At 47.3% G+C, this 26,677-nt stretch overlaps 1 pseudogene; it reads left to right on the top strand.

Annotated features, from left to right (window-relative positions):
• The window catches only part of LOC100432013 (olfactory receptor 7E24-like), a 322,665-nt pseudogene that overhangs the window by 28,902 nt on the left and 267,086 nt on the right, over nucleotides 1–26,677 (top strand).

Here is a 26,677-nt window from a genome sequence, read left to right as displayed (position 1 = left end):
TTTCTATTATTGTACCCCTTGAAGGTGAGGTTAATTAAACCCTGTGGTGGGGTTTGAGGGCCAGAGTTTAATTTTTGGAGTTTTATTTAATGTAGGGAGCAGATTGGGAAATAAAATGTATACTGAGAATAAGACAGCCTTTTGACTTTTTAGGGTCTAGGCCTGCAAAGTGTCTCAGGGTTGCTGCCAAACAAGCCATGAACTGGGCTGGATTTTTATATTTGATGAAAAAGAGGCTAAATGCTATCTGATTTGGGATAAAGAAAAAGAATTAACATTGACTATATGTTTAGCTCCAGGCACCTTTTTAAGAGTAAATTACTGGGCAGGTTGGGGAGGGCTAGTCATGGAATGAAACTGTAAGCCGGACCGGGTGTGAGGAGGGGAGGTGATAAAAGGATTACAGGGTGGAGGAGCAGAGGCTGAGGAAGAATTGGGACCTAGCTGGGCCTGGCGAGGAGCAGCCTGGGGAGGAAGGGAGAGGTCAGAATGGTCTGTAGAAAAGGAAGATTGGAAAGGCTCAGTGATGCTTGGATTTGGGACGGAGGGGACAGGCGGGAGGGAAAGGAGGAAGATTTGGGATGAGTTGCTTTGGGCACAGAGACTAGGAAGGGACCAATGTGTAAAAGAATGCCTGGAAGTCAGGCACCGCATACCGTTTGCTTATTTTATGACAAGAATTGTTTAGATCTTCCAGGATGGAAAAATTGAAAGTGCCATTTTCTGGCTATTTGGAACTACTGTTGAGTTTGTATTGGGGTCAAGCAGCATTGCAGAAGAAAATAAGACGCTGAGATTTTAGGTCAGGTGAGAATTGAAGAGGTTTTAAGTTCTTAAAAATATAGGCTAAGGGAGAAGAAGGAGGAATGGAGGGTGGAAGGTTGCCCATAGTGAAGGAAGCAAGCCCAGAGAAAAGAGACAGAGAGGGAAGGGGTTCAGGGGTTCTTACCCTCCAGAAAAGTGGGAAAGGGGTTGGGATGCAGAGATACAAGGTCCGGGCATGGAAATAAGGGATGGGGGCACAGAGATATAAGAGGTCAGGGTGTGGAAATAAGGGATAGGGGCACAGAGAAAAGGGGTCGTGGTGTGGAAATAAGGGATTGGGGTGCAGAGATATGAGGTTGGGGTGCTAGTCCCTTCCCCAGAAATGTGGGACTTGCCACTAACGGTGAAGGAGAAGGGGTTGGGGGTTTCTTGCCCCCTAGAAAGGTGGAGAAGGGGTAGAGACATGGAGAGATGGGGTTGGGGTACTTGCCCCTCTCCCAGAAAAGTGGGACTTGCCGCTAAGGGTGAAGGAGAAGGGGTTGAGGGATACTTGCCCCTCCCCCAGAAAAGCAGAGAAGGGGTAGAGACATGGAGAGAAGTGGTTGGGGTACTTGCCCCTCCCACAGAAAAGCAGAGAAGGGGTAGAGACACGGAGAGAAGGGGTTGGGGTACTTGTCCCTCCCGCAGAAAAGCGGGACTTGTCACTAAGGGTGAAGGACCAAGGCAGGCGTCCCTGGGTGGTCTGACACCTTTGAAACGTGGGTGAATAATCAGAGAGAGAGGTGTCCCTGCAATGATTAAACACCAAGGGAAGGCTGCCTTCCCTGTCCATGACCAGCACCAAAGTTTTGGGTCCATGGATAAAACGTGTCTCCTTTGTCTCTACCAGAAAATGAAAGGAACTGAAATTAAGAGAAGGGAGAGATTGAAGACTGGAAAGGAGAAAGTGGTTGACAGACAGAGAGGTTGCAGAAGGGAGTAAGAAGAGGCCACTTGCCCGATTTAAAACTGGTGAGATGTTCCTTGGGCTGGTGGGTCTGAGGACCTGAGGTTGTAGGTGGATCTTTTCATGCAGCAAAGAACAGGAGGACATGGGATTGATCTCCCAAGGGAGGTCCCCCGATCCAAGTCACAGCACCAAATTTCATACACGTTCATGTGAAGAGACCACCAAACAGGTTTTGTGTGAGCAACATGGTTGTTTATTTCACCTGGGTGCAGGCGGGCTGAGTCTGAAAGAGAGTCAGTGAAGGGAGATGGGGTGGGGCCGTTTTATAGGATTTTGTAGGTAAAGGTAAATTACAGTCAAAGGGGGGTTGTTCTCTGGTGGGCAGAGTGGGGGTCACAGTTACTCAGTGGGGGAGGTTTCGAGCCAGGATGAACAAGGAGAAGGAATTTCACAAGACAATGTCATCAGTTAAGGCAGGAACAGGCCACTTTCACTTCTTTTGTGGTGGAATGTCATCACTTAAGGCAGGAACCGGCCATCTGGATGTGTATGTGCAGGTCACAGGGGATATGGTGGCTTAGCTTGGGCTCAGAGGCCTGACACCCAGGACAGGCTGGCTCAGCCCCTTTGACTTCAGATTTCAGGGAAGGCCAGGGAGCTGGATTGGGTGCCTGAATTTTCTGAGAATTATGTTTCTGAGAGGATTTTGAAACCTAAACAGGAATACTTTACACACAGGTCATCAAGCAGGAACTGGGAAGTTCCGAAGCTGCCCTCCTTCGTGCCACCTCCTCCCTTCAGAGGCCAAGGGCTGCCAAGCTGTCTCCCACACACCTCAGTGAAAAGTCCCTGGCTCTCCTCCCAGCCACCTCACTGTGACTTTGTGAGGTGTGAGAAGGAGGAAGGGGATCTACGTTCTGGATGAACCTTCCTTCCTCCTTGCCGAGTAATAGTTTAGGCCCCTGTGTCTGCTGGGCCTCAGAACTTCTCAGAGCCCAGGGCCCACTGTGGCTCCTGCAAGCTGCCTGGGAATTCCACAGAGGCTGACGGGCTGCCTGTCTTATTCCCAGTCTGCTGCAACCCCTTTCCTAAGCTTGGGTGGCTGAAAACAACAGAAATTCATCCTCTCACAGTTCTGGAGGCCAGAGACTGAATGCAAGTGTTGGCAGGGCTGTGCTGCCTTTGAAGGTTCTAGGGCAGAATCCTTCCTGGCCTTTTCCAGTTTTGGGTGGTGGCCGGCAACGCTCAGCATTCCTTGGCTTCAGATGCATCATTCCAGCTGCACACGGCTGTCTTCCCTCTGTGTCTCTTCTTTTCTTCTTATAAGGACACCAGTCACATGGTGTGAAGGGCCCACCTTACTCCTGTATATCGCCAAGTTAATTCGTTACATCTGCAACCACCCTATTTCCAAATGTCACATTCTGAGGTTCCTGATTGAAGGGATGGGTTGCCCCTCCACACCTGTGGGCGTTTCTAGTCAGGTGGAAGGGGAGACTTGGAAAAGAAAGAGACACAGAGACAAAGTATGGAGAAAGAAAATAGGGCCCAGGGGATGGGCGTTCAGCATATGGAGGACCCCTGCTGGCACCGGCCTCTGAGTTCCCTTAGTATTTATTGATCATTATCAGGCATTTCCCAGAGAGGTGGATTTGGCAGGACAATAGGGTAATAGCAGGAAGAAGGTCAGTAAGAAAACACGTGAACAAAGGTCTCTACATCTTAAACAAGGTAAAGAATTAGGTGCTGTGCTTTTGATGTGCATACACATAAACATCTTAATCCATTAAAGAGCAGTATTGCTGCCAGCATGTCCCACCTCCAGCCCTAAGGTGGTTTTCCCTCATCTCAGTAGATGGAATATACAATCGGGCTTGACACCGAGACATTCCATTGCCCAGGGACAAGCAGGAGACAGATGCCTTCCTCTTATCTCAACTGCAAAGAGGCTTTCCTCTTTCACTAATCCTCCTCAGCACAGACCCTTTACGGTTGTCAGGCTGGGGGATGGTCAGGTCTTTACCTGCCCACGAGGCCATATCTCAGGCTATCCCATGGGGAGAAACCTTGGACAATACCTGGCTTTCCGAGGCAGAGGTCCCTGTGGCCTTCCGCAGTGTTTTGCCTCTCTGAGTACTTGAGATTAGGGAGTGGTGATGACTCTTAACAAGCATGCTGCCTTCAAGCATTCGTTTAACAAAGCACACCCTGCACAGCCCTTTATCCATTTAACCCTGAGTTGACACAGCACATGTCTCAGGGAGCACAGGGTTGGGGGTAGGGTTACAGATTAACAGCATCTCAAGGCAGAAGAATTTTTCTTAGTACAGGACAAAATGGAGTCTCTTATGTCTACTTTCTACACAGATGCAGTAACAATCTGATTTCTCTTTCTTTTCCCCACACTGATAAATGTGAATTTGAAGGGACGCCATTCAAACCACAGCAGAGCCCCACCATCACCTCTCTGCACAGGGCACCCTGCCTGTCTTTCCTCTCTAGCACCAAGACAGAGCCAAGAGTGATTTCTTGAAATGAAACTGCATCGTCTCATCCCAATAAGGCATGGCCTCACTAGTGGGAGATGAGCAAATGAAAGCCTCCCTCAGGATGGGCATCCACCCATCCAGGGGACTCTCACCCCGATTTTTTTTTCCTGGCTCATAAAGGTGCTTCAGGACTTCTTGGCTCCTGGCCAACACCTTAGTGCTTCCTGAAGGGGAAAGAGGCCTCCAAACCATTCACTGGGCCATCCCAGACCGAGGTTTCTGACCCAGACATTGAAACAGGAGGAGTTCCGTTATCCCCCATGCAGGGCATGTGACAGGGGCATGGCTCGCTTCTCAGTACCCTGCTGCTCAAACCCCTAGAGGGAGCGTGCAGACAAGCAGGTCGTTGGGAGCGTTTCTGGGCTCCGACCCCACAGCAGCGTGTGGAATTGGGTGTTTACAACTCCCGAAGCCCCAGTGGGCAGGTGTTACAGTGGTCTTCTTCAGTTTTGCCATCTGCAGGTGGCTCGTGTTAATTAGCTCAATGAGGCCCTCTGCCTTATCACAAAGACAGAGGGCTTTCTGTATCCCGGGTTCTTGCCCTAGTGTACTTGAAAAATCAGATCGCAAGTGGACTTGGAGAATGAACGCAAGATTGTATTGAGTGGAGGAGGTGGCTCTCAGATGGATGGGGAGCCAGAAGGGGGGTGGAGTGGGAAGGTGGTCTTCCCCTAGAGTCAGGCTGCCCAGCAGCCAGACTCTCCTCCGACCGCCCCTGACTGAATTCCACATCACCCTGCTCTCAAAAGCCTGCCAACATCTGCTGATGTCTGTCGGTGTGCTCTTCTGCTTCTCTGCTCCTCTCGACGTCCAGCCACTTGTGTCTGTGCCCACTAGGGTCTGAGTTTTTTATGGGCACAGGATGGGGGTCCTAGCAGGCTAGAGTAGTCTTGGAGAATGCAACATTTGGACATGAAAACAGGAGTGCCTGTTCTCACTAAGGTCCAAGGGCACAAGCCCGAGGGCAGAGCCCTCGCCAGGGACCCCACCCTTCTCCACCCAGCACTCCCCTGCCCCGCTTCCATATCAACATGAAAGCTGACATTGGCTCCTGTGCCCCACCTCTGGGCCTGGTTTGGTGACCTCTGCACCAGAGCTGCTAGGGAGGCCCCATCCCACATGTTGTTAACTCAACAGCCCTTCCCCAGGAGAACCAACATCCTCCTGTCCCCAAACCCAAGGAGGAGTGGTGGGTGCCTGGGCCTCTTGTAACCCGACTGAATATTTTCCAGGTTACCTAACCAAACTCCTGCAAAACCACACCACCTCTGCCTGTGATGGGGACTATTTGAATCTACAGTGCCCTCGGCATTCTACGATAAGTGTTTAATCGGCATTTTATGGGCAAGATTACCAAGTGTGTAGTTCCCAGAAGCCTGCCTCCCAGAGGGAAGACAGCTTAACCTGTGTGGCACCCACCACCTTCCAGGTATTGCCTTTTATAGACACGTTAAGATGATACAGTTTCAACAGACGCTCTTTCTCTCTCTCTGGGTATAAATATATTTGTGATTATATAGTTCAATCCAAGCAAAACTGATCCATGAAAAATCCCAACTTATACAGATCACCAGTTTTGCAGGTGAGCTATTATTTGCTTCTGAAAGGATTTGTTACCCAACAAAACTAAATAGAATTCCTATCTATTGTAGAGACCCCTTTGTACACTTCAATATGAATTTATTTGTAGGTTTAATCCTTACTTCAGTATAGCAAAGTACAAACAGGATAGTTTCCAACCTCCAGGCCCATATCTCCCATAAATACTCCTGTAGAAAGGGAAGGTGGGTTCCTTAATGGAAACCACAAGTATCTCTTTGAGGCACACAACTGAACTCATGACCAGCTTCTTAGAAAATGTACTCAAAGGACCAGGTGCGATGGCTCATGCCTGTAATCCCAGCACGTTGGGAGGCCAAGGCTGGTGGATCACGAGGTCAGGAGATCGAGACCATCCTGGCTAACACGGTGAAACCCTGTCTCTACTAAAAATACAAAAAATTAGCCAGGTGAGTTGGTGGGCGCCTGTAGTCCCAACTACTCCAGAGGCTGAGGCAGGAGAATGGCATGAACACGGGAGGTGGAGCTTGCAGTGAGCCGAGATCGTGCCACTGCACTCCAGCCTGGGCTACAGAGTGAGACTCCATCTCAAAAAAAAAAAAAAAAATCAAATCATTATTAAACATTTTTACTAATTAAATGGTTTTGGAGTACATTCTTTAAAAAAAAACAATTATGTTTTCTTCAACAGTGCACACAAAATGCCAACCCTGTATGACATTGCAAAGAAAGATTTTACCATGATAAGCAGATTAAACAAACAAACAAACTTTTCCTTGAATTCTTTGGGAACAAAGTACAACCTGGTCCAAATCATCCTAACCTAGAATGCACCATCAGCTTGACAGTCAGTTGTTCCTGGATTTACCAGATTTGGGGCAGACGTTTCATGCTTCTCTAAAGAGGGATTCTTAACTGACACCGTGCCTTGTTTTTGCCCTTTTCCTAGTAAAGGAAATGATTTGATTTGGTATCATATCGTCTTTCTTGCTTTTTTCTTTTTTTAATTAGAGACGAGGCCTTGCTATATTTCCCAGACTGGTCTCCAACTTCCGGGCTCAAGCAATCCTCCTGCCTCAGCCTCCCTCCCAAAATGCTGGGATTACGGGTGTGAGCCACTGTGCCTGGCCTCTTTCTTGTCTTTTAAACAAATAAATGTAAGCTGGGCATGGTGTGCATTCATATATTCCCAGGTACTTGAGCAGCTGAGGTGAGAGGATCCCTTGAGACTAGGTATGAGCCCAAGAGTTCAAGGATGCAGTGAGCTATGATTGCACCACTGCACTCTAGCCTGGGTAACAGAGTGAAACCCTGTGTCTAAAAAACCAAACTAATGCCGGGCACGGTGGCTCACGCCTGTAATCTCAGCACTTTCGGAGGCTGAGGCGGGTGGATCACGAGGTCAGGAGATCGAGACCATCCTGGCTGACATGGTGAAACCCCGTCTCTACTAAAAATGCAAAAAAATTAACCGGGTGTTTTGGCACATGCCTGTAATCCCAGCTACTTGGGAGGCTGAGGCAGGAGAATTGCTTGAACATGGGAGGCGGAGGTTGCGGTGAGCCGAGATCGGGCCATTGCACTCCAGCCTGGGAAACAAGAGTGAAACTCCATCTCAAAAAAAACAAAAAATAAACAAAAAAACAAAACTAAGCTAAACTAACATATAAATAATTCATACACACAAGGGGATGCCAGTTGAGGGGCTGGAGGCGAGGTTTAACTGGGCTCTCTCCAGAGAGAGAAAGAAGCTTAATGCTTCTTTCAAGTAATTTCTGGTCTGTCTTTACCTATGTGGATCCCAAGCCAACATTTGAGAAAAGACTCCCTTCAGTGAAGGAATGTGTGACCTTAAGTGGTGAGCGAGAGAAACTTCCTTTCTATCCAGGCCCTTCCTGGGACCTAACTCCATGCGTCTGCCTCCTTAATGCCAGCATGTCTCGTCCATTTGCCCCTTAGTATAATTCCCAGGGTCTTTGTACTTGTCAACAGGTTACTTCCCACCGGCTTCCTGCAGAGGGCTTTGTTTTCTGGAGTCAGAGAGAGCATGAGCTCACAGGGCCATCCCCACTGCCCCCTTCTCAGGGTGCAGCCCCAGGGAAATGAGCAGTGGACTTGGACAGAGCTCATCAATTCCTTCTGGGGGAAGCTGATGGTGCCTTCAATTTTTGTTTCTGCTTCAGATGAATTAAAAAAAAAACCGTGTGTGAAGACCAGGAGCTGAAACTGCACTGCCATGAATCCGAGTTCCTCAACATCTACTCTGCGACCTATGGCAAGAAGACCCAGGAAAGGGACATCTGCTCCTCTGAGGCAGAGCGGCTCCCCCCTTTTCGGTACGTCCTTTTGTGTGTATATTAGCCAGGGTTGTCTAGAGGGACAGAACTAATAGGCTATATGATTGTGGAAGTCAATACTTAATAACACAATCACAATCTTATGATCATGTAAGTTAATACTTAATAAATTCCCATATGTGTGTGAGTGTGTGTGTGTGTGTGTGCGCGTGTGTGTGTGTATAAATGCTTGTAAAGAGTAATCAGCCAAAAATAAATAAGTAAAAGAACAAGAACTGGCCGGGCACAGTGGCTCAAGCCTATTATCCTGTCACTTTAGGAAGCCGAGGTGGGTGGATCACGCGGTCAGGAGTTCAAGACCAGCCTGACCAACATGGTGAAACCCCACCTCTACTGAAAATACAAAATTATCTGGGCATGGTGGCGCATTGCTGTAATCCCAGCTACTTGGGAGGCTGTGACAAGGATGATCATTTGAACCTGGTAGACGGAGTTGGCAGTGAGCTGAGATCTCGCCACTGCACTCAGCTTGGGTGACAAGGGTGAAATTCTGTCTCAAAATAAAAAAGACACGGTCCTGTTTTCATGGGATGAACAGTTGAGGGAGAAAGGCAAGCATTAACCAAATAGCCAGACACATCATCATGCCCTATTGTGACAAATGCTATTTTAGAAAAGGGAAGAAGACTATAGCAGTGGAGGGGGCCTAATTTAGCTTTGGGGTGGTGGTTTAAGTCTTCCAAAGAGAACCATCCTGTAGGGTGAACACTGGGGTGTGCACACTAGCTGCACACTGGGGGCTGAGACGCTGAGGTTGCTGAGTGGGAGAGGAAAGGTGTTGATAAGGAGGAAGATTTCCCTGGTTTCAACTGCTGAGAACAGGGTCCTGCACACAGTAGGAGCTCCATGAAGAGTGGTCCCTAGTGTTTTCACCAACATATCTGAAGTGGAGCAGGACGGTGATCAATCACACCCCAGTCCCCGACCTCATTCTGAACCAATTTGAAACAAGGAGATGCAAAAATCTGACAACTGTGTTGACAAAGGTGATTTTAAAGGTCCTAAAAGATTCTCTGGATATCAGAGCCAATTTCACATAGTAGAGGGGCACATTCCCTGCCGTGGCCTGTGTCATACACAGCCAATTTAACCCTTTCACTGCCTGGTTATTCTGCAAAGTGCATCCTAGAATGCCCTTCGTCTCTGAGCTCCTCTTCAAAATTCTGATTCCTCCTCAAACTGTAAAGCCTCTGGCATTTGCCAAGAGCCAAGGCCCTCCTGAAGCCACAGTTTGAGAACAAGCCAAGAGGCAGACATGAGAAAGAAGTACCACTCCTGGCAGGGAGAGCTGACACTTCCCAGGCTACTGCATCCTTCTCGGGGCCCAGAAATGAATGAGAGGTAATTAAAGCAGAAAGCATTTTGCAGCAGCTCAGCTCAGGTCTCCAAAGCTGCCATGGTCCCAGGATCAGTGGTGTGCCCTGAGGACAGCCAAGGGACAATCCCTTGAGGCCCTGGAAATCATCAGCCACCTCCAGCAACTTCACGGGGCCTCCCTGGGAAGTCTCCCTTGCTGCTGATGGGCACGAAGGCACCAGGGCCTCCTGTACATGGAAAACTCACAATCTAGGAATGTCCTGTGGTTGTTGATCCTGGGACATCCCCAGAAGAATTTAGTTAAGCCCTCCAAGAAAGGAAACAAGGTTTTCTTGCTGCTGAAGATGTCTCACTCGTTCTTTTTTAAAAAAGCAGTCAATTGAATTTGCAGTTTGTTTTCGCTTTCTTTCCATTTCCTGTTGCTACTTCTCCAAGATCTCAGCTGAGCTGAGGAACAAAGAAAAAGAAGCAATTTTGTGCAGCAGGAATATTCGGTTTCCACTCCCTTCTCCCAGCCTGCGGCAGTGTGCTTGGCCTGCAGAATTCTTGCTCTGCCTTCTGTTTCAGCGGGTGCTGTCATGTGCCAGCTGCTATGCCTGGGGATTCTGACATCCAGGGCTTATTCTTAGCATCGGTTCAGCAGAGTCTTAAACCACCTTCAAAAGAGTCGGTCACGCTGCCATCCTCTCTGCATCTTTCTGTAGTCATTTCTTATGATATTTAGCAAATCACTTTAGCACAGAGTCTTCGAATTCTTTCCAGATTTACGATGGAAACACAGAGGCAAAGAGCTTGGGGTAGAAAGCAGAAGAGCAGGTGCTGGGAGAGTTTGGTGGTGGATTTTGAGTTGGTCAGTCATTTTGCTTTACTAAGTCCAGGGAAGCTCATCTTCAGAGTTAACCGCTATATATATATATACATTTTTTTTTTTTTTTGAGATGGAGTCTTGCTCTGTCACCCAGGCTGGAGTGCAGTGGCACACTCTCAGCTCACTGCAACCTCCACTTCCTGGGTTCAAGTGAGCACGTCTGGCTGATTTTTGTATTTTTTAGTAGAGATGGGGTTTCACCATGTTGGCCAGGCTGGTCTTGAACTCCTGACTCAAGTGATCCACCTGCCTCAGCCTCCCAAAGTGCTAGGATTACAGGCATGAGCCACCGTGCCTGGCCCAGAGTTAACCACTCTATTGAGGTATTGTTTATTTTTCTTAAAAGTCTATTACAAGTGAATAAAATTCAATGATGTTTAGTACATTTAGAGTTGTGCAACCATCACTACCCTCCAGTTTTAAAACATTTTCACAATCCCCCAAGCTCCCTTGTGCCCATTTGCCATCACTGCCCCATTCCCAACCCCCCGGTCCCAGATAACCACACATCTACTTTCTCTCTAGATTTGCCTATTTTGAATATTTCATACAAATGGAATTATGCAATGGATGGTTTTGTGTGTGTGTGCATGGCTGACTTCTTTAACTGAATGTAATGTTTCAGAGGTTCATCCATGTTGTAGCATGTATCATATCAGTACTTCACTTTTTATTTTTTTGGAGTTGAAATCTCACGCTGTCACCCAGGCTGGAATGCAGTGGTGCGATCTTCGCTCACTGCAACCTCTGCCTCCCGGGTTCAACTAATTCTCCCTGCCTCAGCCTCCCAAGTAGCTGGGATTACAGCCTTGTGCCACCAAGCCCAGCTAACTTTGTATTTTTACTACAGATGGGGTTTCAAATATGTTGGCCAGGCTGGTCTCAAACTCCAAACTCCTGACCTCAAGTAATCTGTCCTCCTCAACCTCCCAAAGTACTGGGATTACAGGTGTAAGCCACCATGCCGACCCTTCATTCCTTTTTATTACTGAGGTATATTCTACTGGATGGATATATCATATCTTGTTTTTATTCTCCATTTTTTAAATATTGCAAGATGGGCCCAAAACCACCTCTCTGGAGCATTTGATGATCACATGGATACCATTGGGTTGTGTGTATGTATGTGTATCTAACAGGGAGAGTGAGTGACTCTTGCACTGATTTGGAAAGTGATTTTAAAATCTTATCTACATTGCATTTAAAAATACATAAAGAGTCCACATTTTAAAATTATACCACATATTTAAAATATTTCTTTTTGGCTTTTAGTTCCCAAGAACATACTGACAGTGATTGACCCAGCCATTGCTAATCTAAACCTTCTTTGAAGCAGAAAGATGGTGAATATGGTAATTTTTATGGCTTACTACCAGAATTTCTCTTTAAGTAAAGGTAAACAGCCCCTAGGTGACCACAGTTGGGCACACGTTGATTAGAATGGAAGGGGCTGTCAGGAGGTGTGTTTGAGGTACCAGTCCTGGTGATGATAGTGCTTTGGCCAATAGTTGCAGTGAACACCATTTTATTTTGTTTTGACTTTTTTAACATCAGAAGTAGGATAAACCTCCCCTTCATTCTCCTCTCACTTCCTAAAAGGAAAATCACTTTGAAAAGACACCTGCTCAGAAATAAATTTGGGCTTCCTGGGTTACACAATGAGCTTTTGCAAAGCTCAGCCCATTGGAACCGACGTAGGTGGCAGTGCCGACTAGGACCTGAGGGCCTCTGTACCTCTGTACACACCACCTTCCTCCTTAGTTTCCTTCCTTCCTTCTTTCCTTTCTTTCTTCCTTCCTTCCTTTCCTTTGCTTCGAGTTTCACTCTTGTTGCCCAGGGCCAGCTAGGACCTGAGGGCCTCAGTACCTCTGTACACTCCACCTTCCTCCTGAGTTTCCTTCGTCCCTTCCTTCCTCCCTTTCTCCCTCCCTCCCTCCCTCCCTCCCTCCCTCCCTCTCTCTCTCCCTCTTTTCTTCCTTCTTCCTTCTTCTCCTTCTTCCTCTTCTTTCTTTCTTTCTCTCTCTCTTTCTTTCTTTTTCTCTTTCTGTCTCTTTCTTTCCCTCCCTCCCTCTCTGTCTCTCTCTTTCTTTCTCTCTCTCTCTCTCTTTCTTTCTTTCTTTCTTCCTTCCTTTCTTCTTTTTAGAGTTTTGCTTTTTCTCACCCAGGCTGGAGTGCAGTGGCGCAATCTCCACTCATTGCAACTTCTGCTTCCAGGTTCAAGTGATTCTCCTGCCTCAGCCTCCCGAGTAGCTGGGATTATAGGTGTCCACCACCACACCTTGCTAATTTTTGTGTTTTTAGAAGAGACGGGGTTTTACCATGTTAGTCAGGCTGGTCTCGAACTCCTGATCTCAGGAGTTGCCCTCACCTCAGCCTCCCAAAGTGCTGGGATTACAGGTGTGAACCACTGCACCCGGCCCCTCCTTAGTTTTCACTTGGCTTTTGTAAATGGGGTGGATGGGTTTTGGTGGGGGGGTTGATGGGATAGAGCATTTGGATTTTCTTATCAAATCTAGAATGGAATTCAAACCCATGGGGTCCCTAATAGAAATTGCAGAGATCCAGTAGAGCATCTAAGATGTTAGGCTTTGGTGAGGGTTTTGTCTTGTGTTACCTTTATTGTATGTATTAGGTCTTTCCCACCTGAGTATAAAAGTAAAGTATGTTTGATATGAAAACCTATGAAAGCACCCCTAGTCCAAAAGCTCAGAGAGAACTATGGTAATGTTCTTCTGAGTCCTTCTAGCTGGCCACATTGGCTTTCTGGCAGGCTCTGTGTTCCTTAGCTCCACTTCTCTTTCTTTAAAAAAAAAAAATTAACTTAGTAATTAACTATTATTATTATTTTTCTAAAGATAGGGCTTTGCCAAGTTGCCCTGGCTGGTCTTGAACTCCCAGGCCCAAGCGATCCACCCACTTCATCCTCTAAAGGTGCTGGGATTACAGGCATAAGCCACCACACCCAGCCTCCTCTTATTTTTCTAACAGGGTTCCCACCCGATCCATAAACAGCCTGGTCCCACTGCAGTGGGGACCTGAGAGCCAGAGCTGTGCCATCTCTCCTCAAAGGCATCTGTCCTGTCTGACATGGCTAGGAGTCCCCCAATCCATCACCAGGCTACCCTGTCACAGGCTTGCTAAGCTCCATCCAGCAGTGTAACCAGGATCTAAAAGCGGATTTACCTCACATTTTGCTGTTGTTTCCAAAAAAATGTAGCCCAATACCACCTCCCTCTGTAATGGAGGATTATTTTATCTGTGGCCACACAGCGGACAGCAACTCCATGCTTAACATGAGATATTATTGGCCAGGGGCGGTGGCTCACGCCTGTTATCCCAGCACTTTGGGAGGCTGAGGCAGGCAGATCGCCTGAGGTCAGGAGTTCGAGACCAAACTGGCCAAAGTGGTGAAGCCCCATCTCTAATAAAAATACAAAAATTTGCTGGTCATGGTAGCACGTGCCTGTAATCCCAGCTACTCAGGAAGCTGAGGCAGGAGAATCGCTTGAACCCAGGAGATAGAGGTTGCAGTGAGCCGAGATCGCACCATTGCACTCCAGCCTGGGCAACAAGAGTGAAACTCCATCTCAAAAATAAATAAATAAATAAATAATTAAAATAAAACAAAGTGAGATGTTATTAAGCTTCCAAGGGGCGTGATGAATGTCACTGTCTTTAGGTTGGGAAAATCCATTTGTTCCCTTCCGCAGTGGAGTGGAAGACCAGCACCTGAAGTTGGAACCAACACTTAAAACAATCTCTAATCCTTTTTGTACTTTAATATTTTTGGGGACTGCTTACTATTTAATAAGTGCTCTTCCTGGGTTAATCTTCTATAATTTAGCCAGAGGCCCATTTGTTTGATTTCTGTGATGTTTAATTATTCTGGCGGTCCCTGGGTAGGAACAGCAGAGGTCTCTTAGAATAGGCATACTATGAACAGCTGTGATTAATTTGTTTTACATTTTTCATGAAACAGGTATAAACTTCGACCCAATTGAATCGAAGGTTCTGAGGAAAGATGGAATTCTTGTTAGCAACTCTCTGGCCACCTTTGCTTACATTAGAGTTAGGTCAATGATTCAAAGTTTCCTAGAATGCTGATGGATTTACTAAAATCTTGTTAATAAATGTGCTGTGCAATTATAACACTCAGATAAGTAAAGGACAATGACTTCAAGTTTGACATGCCAACCACCGCTTCTCAGATTCAGAAACACAGAGGCCTGAGTTCAGGCACAGTCGCAACCAGGCAGTCAGCAAGAGAACCATATAAACAGACAAAGTCACACTATTTAGGAGTTGAGCTCCACAGATATTGTTCGCTTTTGAAAAGTAGAAACCCGAGGAATGCATTTCCCAGCTCTAAAATTTGGGAAGGAACTGGGATTATTGAATTCCAACACTGGCTGGAAGAAAAATGAGCCAGAAGGTCACTTAGTAAACAAGACAGATGATACCCCATGAGACAGAACCACTTTCTGGGTCATGGGAGTTATTCCTAATGGTTACCAAGGTTTCCCTTGTTAGTCTTCCCCACGAGGATCAATCAGACTCAGCCCTCATGAATTAGCAGAGCCAAAAGGCTTATACCAAGGCCTGCCACACAGCGGGGACCTCATCACTGAGGGGAAGGTATGTACAATTTTTCCTCACCACCCGCTCTGCTTATCTTAAGATAGAATGCATTTTGGAATGTCATCTGCAAGTTTCAGCAATGCCTGCCTATGTTCAGAGAGACCAAAACCAGAGACCTTCAGTAAAATACATGTTAATATAACACATAACAGTATTACTATTCAAGGCCTGCAAAGATGGGGCTATTCGGGGTAAGCCTGTCTCAGGAAAATAGAGGCTTAGGGAATGTATTTGTCTCTTCTCATGCTGCTAATAAAGACATACCTGAGGCTGGGTAATTTATAAAGGAAAGAGGTTGAATGGACTCACAGCTCCACATGGTTAAGGAGGCCTCACAGTCTCGGTGGAAGGTGAATGAGGAGCAAAGTCAGGTCTTACTTAGTAGCAGGAAAGAGAGCTTGTGCAGGGGAACTCCCCTTTATAAAACCATCAGATCTCGTGAGACTTATTCACTATCATGAGAACAGCATGGGAAAGACCCACACAATGATTCAATTACCTCCTACCACGTCCCTCCATGACACATGCGGATTAGGGGAGCTACAATTCAAGATGAGATTTGGGTGGGGACACAGCCAAACCATATCAGGGAATGATCTCAATACGTGAGATGCAGAGTTCAGTCTCGGGGTCCCCTGCTGTCCTATTCTCCTCCTGCATTAGGATTCCTCCTGTGTGTGTGTTGTGTGGTTGTTGGTTTCTTCTGCGAGTCCTCTCTTTTCTAGCCACCTTCTCATTTTCATGTCTTGCTGTTCCTGATCATTGCCAATGTTAAGAACCATAAGGATTTTTCTTGGCAGAAATATCCCCATATTTACAAAGACCCCAGGGAGCTTCTTGGAGAAAAGCCGTCATGAAAATCCTCCAGACAGAGAACAACAATTGAAGTTGAATGAGACCGACATTGGGCTCAGTGAGCTGTGGCCGTGCTGTGTGCTTTACCCCAACTACCTTGTCGGTTCTTCTCAACAACTGCCTCAGCCAGCCCAGCTGCCATAACAAAGTTCCCGTGACTGGATGGCCTAAATAACAGACATTGATTTTCTCAGTGTTCTGGAGGTCACAAGTTCATGATCAAAGTATCCACCGATGACTTTCTGGTAAGGGCTGTCTTCCTGGCTTGCAGACAGCAGCCTTCTTGCTTGTCCTCACATGACAGAGAGGGGGAAGAGACAGAGACAGAGACATCTCTTCTTTTTATAAAACCACCAATCCTATCACATTAGGATTCCACCCTTATGACTTCCTTTAACCTTAATTAGCTCCTAATGAGTGAATTGGGGGGAACACAATTCAGTCTATAGCAACAACCCTGAGAGATGGGACTCTGGTCCCCTGTTCTGCACTTGAAGCCAGTGGTCAGAGGAGTTGAGTCATTTGCCTGAGGACACCATGGACAACGGCAGGGCCAGGATTCAGGCTCAGCTAATATAAGGCTTGCACTCCAGCTACTCTGAATTTTGAGGGACGCAACCACCTCCCCACTCTGATCCCGAGTTGTCTAAATTAGCTTTCCTCCATCCCTTTCTATCCTTTTATGTGATTGTCATTCCCAGAAACCACAGGATGGAGATATTCGTTTAGTGACTGTCTCTGCTGCCAGTGGCTCAGCTCCACAGGGGCAGGTGCTTTGTCATCTTATTTCATGTGGTGTCCCTGCATCTAGGATGCGGTGCTGGTACAGTACAGGTGCAGTCAGTAGTTAAGGAACAACTGAATGATGACTGCTGATCTGGACTTATGAGTTTTTTCCTGTGCCTTATTGTCAACCAATATTTGCTATTTATAAGATGTCAGGTTTTTTTGTTTAAATGTGAGGAGTCGATGAGCTGTTATTTGGTTTTATTGAGGGGTGTTTTGGGACATTTATCTCAGCAAACCATTGCCACGCCTCCATATCATGTCCAAGAGAAAGTCTCTAAATGCACTGTGTTGGATGTTAGCTAAATGAAATCACCACAAGAAGTTCGCGACTCAAATCACAGAGGCTCACAAAGCCCTAGTAGAACGGGCGACTCTGGGCTTGCCTGTGGGTTTTCTTGGTGTGTCTGTATCGCTGTCTGGGTGGCCACTCTAGAGGTGAGAAGCATGCAGCGCATGCTCGGGTGTCTGCAGGCCAGTGTGCCACGGAGGTACATGTGGACATCAGGCTGGGCCATTTGGACCTAAACAGGCAGTGGCCACCAGCCAGCGTCACACAGTGCTGAGCTCCATCCTCAATGCTGCTGGAGAGAGGTGCCCAGACAACTCTCAGTCGCATCCCCGGCCCCACTGTGGGGATGTGACCCACGGGATGAGTTGGGGTCTCTAGGCACCCCAAAAGCAGGAGCAGCTGGGAGCCAAGAGTGTGAGCAGCGCAGTTTCCAGCCCAAGCCACCCAAATAGGTGGCAAATCGAGTGAATCCAAAAGTGCATTTCCCAGGTCAGGCTGCAAGTAGCTTTGACACAGTAGTGCAGTCCAGTGTACACGGGGACAAAGAGATGAGAAACCAAAATCGAGAGGTTTGTCACCTGATATTAAAGCACAGAGGTTGGCAGAAGGGAGAGGGAGATGAACAAGGGTCCCTGGTGAAGTGTCTCCTGGGGTCATATGAATAATCTGTGAGATGGTTTCCCCAACATTCAAAAAGCTTCTCAGGCATGTTTGAATTTACTGTCATTTCAATAATACAGACTACTCCCGGAATTCATTCTAGAATCAAGATCACGAGTCTGAGGAAGCTCATAGAAAAAAATTGGAAATTAGAGAAATGGAAAAGGAGTGGTGTGTGCGTGTGTGTGCGTGTGTGTGCACGTGTGCACGTGTGCATGTGTGTGCGCGTGTGTGCATGTGTATGCGTGTGCACGTGTGCATGTACATGTGTGTGCATATGTGTGAGCGTGTGTGCATGTGGATGTGTGCATGTGTGTGCCTCTGTGTGTGCATGTTTGTATCTGTGTGCATGTGTCTGTGCATGTGTGTGCAACTGTGTGTGTGTATGTGTGCATGTGCGTTCACGTGTTTTTTGCATCTGTATGTGTGTGCATGTGTGAGTACATGTGTGTACATGCATATCTGCGTGTGCATGTTTGCATGTGTGTGTCTGTATGTGCATGCATGGGTACCTGTGTGCATGTGTGTATGTGTGTGTGCATGTGTGTGTGTGCATGTGTGTGTGCATGTGTGTGTTCATGTGTGTCTCCATGTGCGTGTGTTTGCATGTGTGTGCATGCATGTGTATCCCTGTGCATGTGTATCTGTGTGTGCATGTATTTGTGTGCATGTGTGTGCATGTGTCTATGTGCATGTGTGTGCCTTCGTGTGTTTGTGTGCATGTGTGTATCTGTGTGTGCATGTGTGTGTATCTGTGTGTGTGCATGTGTGTGCCTGTATGTATATCTGTATGTGTGTTTGTGCGTGTGCGTGTATCTGTATGTGTGCTTGCATGTGTGTGGGGGTGCATGTGTGCATGCATGTGTGTGCATGCATATGTGCGTGTGTATCTGTGTGTGTAAGTGTGTGTTGGAAGTTCTTAGCAAGGCAGTGTAATAGCTAGCTCGGCACGAACCATTGTCCCCTGGCAGATTGTGCCCAAGGAGACTTACGTATTTAGATAGTCTTGCATGAGAATATGACCTCTCCTATTCCACCGAATTACTGTTTCATTGACATCTGGCTTTGGGTGTTTACCTCATATGTGCCTGCAGGCATGCCTTTTGTGGCCTAATGTTTCCGTCCCTGCCCCTGCCCCCTTGGGACAGTGACAGATATGTCATCAGCCTCTGGCAGGCCCTGCTGTGGGCTTTTGGGGCACAGGGGTAAGGAAGCTGGGCAGAAGGGACAGGCTTGCAGCCTGGGATGTCCTGTGTTGGGAGGCATCATTGTTTCATCAGGGAGGAACTCCAGGGCCACAGACAAGCTCATACGGAAAGAGAAACACAACAACACGCTCCAGAGTCAGAGCTACGAGATTCCCCCACCAGGGAGGACCCCTGGAAATTAGCACCGCCTTGTCACCGAGATGTGGATTCAGATGTGTTCCCACGGTCTCCAATCTCCAGTTCCATGACAGAAGGTTTCTGTCACACCCCTAAGTGCTGTCAGACCAGCGCTCGGTACGCTTTGTGCTTTCTTCTGGACAACCCTCGGGCCCTGACTGCTGCCTTGATCCTCTCAACAGCAATAGGGCCCCGACAGGGGGAACCCTCTCCATGGCCTCTGGGTGTCTTATCTGGACATGAACGAGCTGGAGTGTGTGTTTGCCCCAAGTCAGGATCTAAGAGTGGAAAGGAGCCTTAAAGCCCATAGGACCCCCTTCGGAGGCTCCCAAGGGCAGACAACAGCTGATCAAATTAAAGTCATTCACTCCAGCTGGGAATGAACCAAGGCTAAATTTAGAACAATGCCGGCATTAACACAGTGTGAAGATTCTGTTCAATCACAAGGAAAACTTTGTTTTTCCAGAATACAGAATAGGAAAAGGAGACCCAAAAGTATAAAGTAGTCCAAGAGATTCTAGAGAACAGTTGACATTCCCTTAGTGTAAAGCCTGGGACCACGGAGAGAGCCCTGGCCTGAGCTTGGTGTCCCAGCCAAGTGGCGGCTTTGCACAAGTGACTTGACTACAACAAGAGGGGTTGGACCAGCTCATCACTAAGATTCCAGCTGACCAACATCTGGTGAGTTTGCAACTTCAAACTAGTTGATTCAGATGACTAGGAAGCCTCGTTCCCAGGGACTTGCCAAGCATTGCCCATGTTATCCATCTCTGGTGGCTGCATCTCAGCAGAGTTGATGCAGACTTGCCCTAAAGAGTGCTCACTTAGCAGGAGGCAGGCCTAGGCCAAGAAGCACCTGGAGTCTTATGAGAGAGAAGCTCTCCTGGCAGGAGAACTCAGACACCCACCTCCCAGGAGAAGAGGAGAGAGAAAAAATGGGAACTGATTTTATGGAGCCCCATCCCCAGGGCGCCAAGCCGAGTGCTTAAATCCACGATTCCCTCCCTTTATGCACTCAGCAAATATTTTCATAATGCCCACTCTGTGCCAGAGACGGCACTGGGGATTTGTCAAAGAACAAGACGGTTCCAGCTCCTGCCCTCAGGGAGCTTGCATTCTAGGTGGAGAGAAAGGATGGCACCCACTCAGCGAGTGAGTTAGGATTGTAACTTGGGCTGTGAAGAAGACAATCAAGATACTCTGAGACTAAATGACAGGGGACCTGGCTAGGCTAAGGCAGGGGGACGTATGTAGTAGTGCTGGATAAAGAAGGAGGAAAGAATTTTCCAGGCTAACAGAAGAGCACATGCAGAAACACCAGGGTGCGCAGGCATCTGATGCAACACGAGTGAGGAATGGGAGGCCGGAGCGGGGAGCAGAGAAGAAACGGAAGGTCTCGGGAGTTGAACTTGGGGAGGGTGAAAAGGGCCAAGTCATAGCCAGCCTTCTAGGCTGTGGTCAGGACTTGACTTTTATTAGGTTGGTGCAAAAGTAATTGTGATTTACGCCATTACTTTTTTTTTTTTTTTTGTCAGAGTCTGCCTCGGTCACCCAGGTTGGAGTGCAGTGGTGTGATCTTGGATCACTGCAACCTCCACCTCCCAGGTTCAAGCCATTTTCCTATCTCATCCTCCCAAGTAGCTGGGACTACAGGCGCACGCCACCACCCCCAGCTAATTTTAATTTTTGTATTTTCAGAAGAGATGGGGTTTCACCATGTTGCCCAGGCTGATCTCAAACTGCTGACCTGAAGTGATCCACCCGCCTCGGTCTCCCAAACTTCTGGAATTACAGGTGTGAGCCAACATGCCCAGCCAATTTCCGCCATTACTTTTAATGGTGGAAACAGCAATTACTTTTATGCCAACCTAATAGCTTCGGAGACGGAAGAGGTCATCTATACGTTTTAAGTCAGGCAGTGATGTGACCCAACGTGTATTTCTAAAAGGTTATAGAGGCCATGCAGGAAAGATGGTTTACATATGGTCTGTGGTTCCTTTTGCACTACAAAAGCAGAGTTGTTATTTTGACAACAGAGACCATATGGCCCATAAAACCTGCAATAGTTCCTGTCTGGCCATTCACTAGAAAAGGGGGGCAAGAGAGGAGGATGGGGACCAAGTGCCTGCAGGGAAGATGCAGCAGAACAGTGCTTCATCCCTGTTTTTCAGATAATTTCACGAGGTCGAAAGACATCCTAATGAAAGTGAAAGTACAAGGTACTTACCAGGAGATATTCACACCAGACGCCATGTCTCACACCTGCAATCCCAGCTTCACACCAGATGCAATGGCTCACACCTGTAATCCCAGCACTTCGGGAGGCCAAGGCAGTAGGAAGACTTTCAGACAGGAGTTTAAGACCAGCCCGGGCAACAAAGTCAGACCTCATCTCTACAAAAAAATATAATAAAAAGTTAGCCGGACATGGTAGTACATGCCTGTAGTCCCAGATACTCAGGAGGCTGAGGTGAGAGGATTGTTTGAGCCCAGAAATTCAAGGCCACAGCACGCTATGATTGTGCCACTGCACTCCAGCCTGGGTGACAAAGGGAGACTCTCTCTCTTTCTCTCTCTCTCTCACACGCTCTCTCTCTCTCTCTCTCTATATATATATATATATACGTGTATATATATACACATATATATATATACGTATATATATATATTCACAAAATATTTGCTGTCAAAGGATTATCATCAAAAGTCTATAGAAAATATACACGTCCTTGGGCTGGGCACAGTGGCTCACGCCTGTAATCCTACCACTTTGGGAAGTTGAGGCGGGTGGATCACCTGAGGTCAGGAGTTCAAGACCAGCTTGGCCAACATGGCAAACCCCATCTCTACTAAAAACACCAAAATTAGCAGGTATGGTGGCATGCACCTGTAATCTCAGCTGCTCAGGAGGCTGAGGCACAAGAATCGCTCGAACCCGGGAGGCGGAGTTTGCAGTGAGCCCAGATTGTGCCACTGCACTCCAGCCTGTGAGACAGAGTGAGACTCCATGGAAACGCAAAACAAAACAAAATAAAACCAAACCAAAAAAAAAAAACCAAAAACAAACAGGCACTTCTGGCGCAGGCTGCAACATGGATGAACCCTGAGGACATTATCATCAGTGAAATAAATAAATCCAAAAACATAAACACGCCCAGGAGCAGAGGCTCGCACCTCTACCCCAGCAATTTGGGAGGCTGAGGCAGGTGGATCGCTTAAGCTCAGGAGTTCGAGACCAGCCTGGCCAATATAGTGAAAGCTCATCTCTATTAAAAATACAAAAATTAGCTGGGCGTAGTGGCGCACGCCTGTAATCCCAGCTACTCGGGAGACTGAGACACAAGAATCGCTCGAATCCACGATGTACAGGTTGCAGTGAGCCGAGATCACACCACCGCACTCCAGCCTGAACGACAGAGAAAGACTCTGTCTCCAACCCAAAAAAATTAAACACGGTATGATTCCACTTATCTATCAAGTGTCTAGAGTAGTTAAACTCATAGAGTTGCAAACTAGAAAGGTGGCCCCCAGGGGTGGGCGAGAGAGAGGAGTGGAGAGCTTGCTAAATGGGTGCAATTTCCATTTTGAAAGATAAAACTGTTCCGGAGACGGTGGCGGTGATGGCTGCTGAACAATGTGAACGTACTTAATGTCATTAAACTGTAAACTGAAAAAGTGGAAATTGTAAATGTTTATACTGGCCATTCTATATGAACTAATATATATTCACAATTTTTAATATTTATACGTGGTATATTTGCCCATAATTAAAGATGAAAATTAAAGCAGTTGGATCTTTCAAAAGAAAAGAAAGAAGCGAAGAATACACACCAGCTTTCTCCTGATGAGAGGAAGAGCCCCAAAGCGTCTATGGACACTCACTGTTCTCCTATCCTTCTTGAATTATTATGAGGAAATCCTTAGAGGCTGGGGAACTTGGGTGACTCTGGCTAATGTGGAGCTCTGTGCCTTGAGCTCCCCAGACCACAGAATAGTAAATAGTCTGTGCCTCCAGCCCTGCAGTGTGAGGTTCCAGTCCTGTGGGTTCCACACCTGTCACCTGTATCAGGAGGCTCATGTCTCACACTGTCTTCTTGCCAGCCTCGAGGACGGAGTCTGAGCCTCCACCGTGCTACACACAGGGAGGACACTGGACCTGTTCTCCGCGGTCATGGCCCAGCAGAGGGGAAGGGCAGTTCAGTGAGTGTAGGCAAAAGAAAGAGAGATCAGACTGTTCCTGTGTCTATGTAGAAAGGAAAGACATAAGAGACTTCATTTTGAAAAAGACCTGTATTTTCAACAATTGCTTTCCTGAGATGTTTTTAATGTGTAGCTTTGCCCCAGCCACTTTGACCCAACCTGAAGCTCACAAAAACATGTGTTGTATGAAATCAAGGTTTAAGGGATCTAGGGCTGTGCAGGACGTGCCTTGTTAACAAGATGTTTCCATGAAGTATACTTGGTAGAAATCATCGCCATTCTCTAGTCTCAATAAACCAGGGGCACAATACACTGTGGAAGGCCGCAGGGAGCCCTGCCCTTGAAAGCGGCGTGTTGTCCAAGGATTCTCCCCATGTGATAGTCTGAAATGTGGCCTCGTGGGATGAGAAAGACCTGACCGTCCCCGAGCCCTACACCCGTAAAGGGTCTGCGCTGAGGTGGATTAGTCAAAGAGGAAAGTCTCTTGCAGTTGAGAGAGAGGAAGGCCACTGTCTCCTGCCTGCCCCTGGGAACTGAATGTCTTGGTAAAAACCCGATTGTACATTTGTTCAATTCTGAGATGGGGGAAAAACCGCCCTATGGTGGGAGACGAGACATGTATGCAGCAATGCTGCCTTGTTATTCTTTACTCCACTGAGATGTTTGGGTGGAGAGAAACATAAATCTGGCTTACGTGCATCTCCAGTCACAGTAGCTTCCCTGGAACTTCCTTATGACATAGATTCTATTGCTCACATGTTCGTTGATGACCTTCTCCTTCTTATCACCCTGCCCTCCTACTACATTTTTTTTTTGCTAAAATAATAAAACTAATAATAAAAACTGAGGGAACTCAGAGGCCGGTGCCTCTGCAGATCCTTGGTATGCTGAGCGCCGCTCCCCTGGGCTCACTGTTGTTTCTCTCTACTTTGTCCCTGTGTCTTATTTCTTTCCTCAGTCTCTCATCCCACACGACTACAAATACCCACAGGTGTGGAGGGGCAGGCCACACCTTCATGTGAGTGCTGAGGGACGGTCCGGAGCCTTTGTTTCCTTCCTCCTCCTCAGCACAAACAGAAGAGTGCGGTGGGCAGATGGGAGGAGACCAATATGCAAACTGTCCGCTCAGCAGACTGTGGAGTTTCTGTTCTTGGTTGTGATGGGGGTCTCAGACATCTTATTCAAAATTTTGCTTTCCTCTCCCACTGGTTGTCCTTTTCATAGACATCTCACCCATGATAGCAGGGAATCAGTCCCTCTAAGCTATTCCCTAAGAACAACAAAAAGATTATGAAGGTGATGATGAGGATAAAGAGGATGACGACAGACACCATGGCATCATGAACCGTTACTGAGGGCTTCCTGAAGGCCAGGCTCTGAGCTCTATGCTCTATGCAGTTTGTTTCATCTCATCTGCGTAGTCTCCACTTTATTAGTGCACATTTCATGATGATTTTACAGACTAGAAAAGGATCAACGCCTTTTCATAGAACTCGTACTAGATCATGAAGTCAAAAAGGGTGAAGTCCAATTTGAACCGGGCAGTCTAAGTCCAGACACATGGCATTTGGCCAGTCCTCTCCCTGCAACCAACCTGCCCTCTCAAATCCTTGTCACTCAGGTGGGTGCCCCTGCTCACTGTGCCCTTCCCTTTGGGGGCTCCTTGTAAGACCACAGCTAGACCAGAGGGTGCCACAATCACTGTGTCAAGTATAGAAAGGGCAGCTGAGATCACATCAAGGATTCCAGAAAGAATGGGCACAGGATCATTCGGGACGCATCTCTCCCTTTCCCCTGTTCCTGGCTTTCCTTACAGCTCTCGACTTCCTCAAAGGAGTCATCAATTCGGAGTTTGGCTTCCATTCCTATTGAGGAAGCTGGAAAGCGTTTCAAAAATGCTCCTCCGATGTGCCTGTGGTTAAGAACTCTGAGCTCTGCTGAAAACTTTTGGAAGCTGGGTGCGGTGGCTCACGCCTGTAATCCCAGCCCTTTGGGAGGCTGAGGCAGGTGAATCACAAGGTCAGGAGTTCAAGACCAGCCTGGCCAACATGGTGAAACCCCGTCTCTATTCAAAATAGAAAAAAATTAGCCGGGTGTAGTGGCGGGCGCCTGTCATCTCAGCTACTCGGCAGGTTGAGACAGGAGAATAGCTTGAACCCGGGATGCAGAGGTTGCAGTGAGCCGAGATCCCTCCACCGCACTCCAGCCTGGGCAACAGAATGAGACTCTGTCTCAAAACAACAAAAACAAAACCAAAACCCAAAAAACCCACAATTTTTGGGAGTTAGAAGACCAGGAAGTATAGTACCCGGGACTTAGAGTCTGGCCATGAATTTTGAATACCGCCCTTTCTACTTCTCTGTGTGGCAAGGGGTGAGATGTCCGTCCTCTGAGACTCAGCACTCTCATCTGACTTGATTTCCAGTTGATCCAATGGAAGTGAGCGATGATTAAGCCGATCGTGGGTGCCCGCTGCGTGATCTCTAGCTGACGGATGCATAAAGTAAAGGCAAAGTGGATTTTAGATACATTCCTTAAGATTTTCAGCTTCAACTCCACACAATTCAACGTAAATATCCCCTGACCTGAAGTTCTGGTCTCCCTGCATTCCAGACAGGACATTTTGTTTCGTCCTTCTCTCAGTAAGTACTGAGTACTGTGAGAGGAACAAGTGAGTCTCTTTGGTTTCTGATTCCCCAGAGCCGATATCTTGCTTGGCACATAGGAGGCAGCAAAAGCAAACATCTATGTTGATGATTGAACTGACACTTCCTTGCTTCACCAAAATTGGCTGTCATCAGCGTGACTTTGACTTACTTCTTTTTGTTTTTTGTTTTTTGAGACGGAGTTTTGCTCTCGTTGCCCAGGCTGGTGGGCAGGGGTGTGATCTCGGCTCACTGTAGTCTCTGCCTCCCTGGTTCAAGCCATTCTCCTGCCTCAGCCTCCCGAGTAGCTGGGACTACAGGCCCGTGCTGCCATACCGGGAGAAGTTTTTGTACTTTTAGCAGAGGCGGGGTTTCACCATGTTGGCCAGGATGGTCTTGATCTCCTGACCCCGTGATCCGCCCTCCTCGGCCTCCCAAAGTGCTGGGATTACAGGCGTGAGCCACCGCATCCAGCCAAACTTTCTGATGAATACTCTAAGTCCACCTAAGCTAAGGACAGGAGTTAGAGCTTCCATGAATTTTAAAACAAGACCCACCGATTTGAGGAAGCAATTACTCTCTTGAAGGAGAAAAGTCAGAAAACACAATGATGAAATCACTAGGACCTAACTGGCCTGTGGAACTATTTCCTGCTTATGAACTCTCAACTATCATTTCATTTCCAGATGGCATGGTCTCAGCTGTTATACAGTGTTTACGAATGGTCTACATCAAGGGAATTTATACCAATCTAGAAGAATAAACAAAATATTTGAGTTCCTAATTTCCTTTAATTAGGATATCCTTTTCCTTAAAGTGAAGACAATGGTTTTATTACATCTCTTTCTTCG

This window comes from Pongo abelii, chromosome 18 (genome assembly GCF_028885655.2).
Source record: "Pongo abelii isolate AG06213 chromosome 18, NHGRI_mPonAbe1-v2.0_pri, whole genome shotgun sequence".
Classification (NCBI taxonomy): domain Eukaryota; kingdom Metazoa; phylum Chordata; class Mammalia; order Primates; family Hominidae; genus Pongo; species Pongo abelii.
This window is presented reverse-complemented; position numbering and strand designations above follow the sequence as displayed.